The 1,916-nt window shown below is 50.9% G+C and overlaps 1 long non-coding RNA gene across 1 annotated transcript; it reads left to right on the top strand.

The window, feature by feature from the left end:
• Positions 1-391: 391 nt before the first annotated feature.
• On the top strand, positions 392-1,204 carry LOC135305772 (uncharacterized). The gene is made up of 3 exons (XR_010366757.1): positions 392-664; positions 755-849; positions 1,095-1,204. It is a non-coding gene; the product is annotated as an uncharacterized LOC135305772 (long non-coding RNA).
• The last annotated feature ends 712 nt before the right edge of the window (positions 1,205-1,916 follow it).

Here is a 1,916-nt window from a genome sequence, read left to right as displayed (position 1 = left end):
CTGCACCTGTGCCTCGTGTATGCTAATGATTGTAATGAGTACTGAGAAATCGTTTGCATAACCTCACCTTTTCTGAGGAGAAACATGAATATGCATAGAGTATAACCATATATTGTAATCTGCTGTGTGCCTGCGTGCGCTGTCAGGAGGAGATATCCCTGCCCACCCGGTATGCTGAATAAAGCAAATCCCCTCCTTGGACTTTGTCTGGGAAGTGTCTCTTGGCCTGGTTTGGGGCCATTCACGTCCATGGGGTTCTATCAAGTCACAGTGGAACCTTGGTGCCCTGTTGTTGCACAGCCTCACAATTCTCTCCTGCTGCCATGAGGTCCCTCCCTCGGTGACACACTGCAGCCCTGGTTCCATGAGGGGCTCTTGGGTTCCATGGTGCACGCCTTTGTCACATCTGAGCCTTGCTTCCATGGGTTCCATGGACTGACAGTGGCCCTCTGCATTCCATGGGGCCCAGCTAGATCACAGCAGAGCCTGGCTTTCATCAGGTTCTGATACCTGTTCATCCAGCTGACTGGGGTGATTTAAAGAACACAGAAACCAATGGGAAGAATGGTCTTATTTACTGGGAGTGTTAAGGCAACACAAAAGTTAAATTATGCATTCAATAAAACTACATGCTTGGATTTAGCAACAAGCAAAAAGAAGCAAGGTAATGCACTAAATCATTATTGTAGGAGAGAAAGTATATGGATTGAGAAAGACACATCACCAGTTGCCTAAATACTTTACCATCATCCAGAGTCTGCAGTTGCTGAAAGGTCCCATTTCACAGCAAGGACCTGGAGAACTCTTCCAAGAGATTGGGAAAATCCCATGTGGTGCATCCACCCATAGGTGAGTTCTCCAAATTTGTTCCAAATGCAGGTCCAGCTTTTATAGGCCCAAATCAGCAAGCCAAAGTGACTTGATTATATTTTTAGCACATAAACTCCTGGGTCTCATGGCACTTTTCCTGGCCAGAAGGGGCCAGGGATTGGCCAGGGCACAGTCCTCAGCTTGGAGGGTTTCCCCTAAAATATCCTACAAGCCTCTATTCATGTCAATTGGGGAAATTTCTTAGAATGATGCATTTCTTGCAGGTAACTACACAAGATTATGTGGAAGTCTCCACAGCAGCTGGTTTGGTTTTAAACAGCAGCAGAATCATATGGGTCATCTCTTTTTAGCTCAATAAAACTGATGGTGTTAGTCACATAATGCCCAGGTTTTGTCCTGTAACCCAGCTCTGGCTGAGGCTGCCACTTAGGCCTGAGTACATCAGAAGCTGAAGTGACCACGACTGGGAATGGCAAAAACACCCCACTGGGACTGGCCCAGAGGCTCTGGGACTCCCTGGCATGGATCACCTCAGGAGACAGTATTTCAGGAAGCCCAAAGGACTTTTGGGAGAGATGCTGTGGAGACAGAAGAATTCCACAGCTGAATCCCTTACCTGGGCTCCCAGAGAACCCTTCTGCTGTGGGGCTGCTGAGGGTGGAGGAACAGCAGGTACCCATGGCCACCCTAAAACAGGGCCCCGTTGGCAACACAGCACCGAGCGGGACTGCGGGACCCCATCCCTGGGATGAGTCAGGAGCTGCAGAGCTGGGAGTGCTCAGCCAGACCCGCTGACCCTTCAGGAGCCCCACACGGCCAGAGCGTGAGCCCAGCGGGGAGTGGCCACTGACAGGGACTGTGGGGCCTGAACCAAGTCCCAGCCCCACGGAGAGCGGCTGTGCCGGACACGCTGGAACTCCAGGAGCAGCTGGAGTCCGAGGCAGCCAGGTGGTGCCACCATGGACGTTCCTTTCTTCCCCCTCAGAAAGGACACTGGGAGCTGGGGAAGTGTCAAGGAAAGGAGTAGGGATGGTGGAAGCTGTGGAACAGCACTAACAGGAGAATCCCAAACTCTTCTGAGAAAG

The sequence above is a fragment of the Passer domesticus genome, chromosome 8 (assembly GCF_036417665.1).
Source record: "Passer domesticus isolate bPasDom1 chromosome 8, bPasDom1.hap1, whole genome shotgun sequence".
Classification (NCBI taxonomy): domain Eukaryota; kingdom Metazoa; phylum Chordata; class Aves; order Passeriformes; family Passeridae; genus Passer; species Passer domesticus.
The sequence above is the reverse complement of the archived record's forward strand: the minus strand, read 5'-3'. Positions and strand labels throughout refer to the sequence as shown.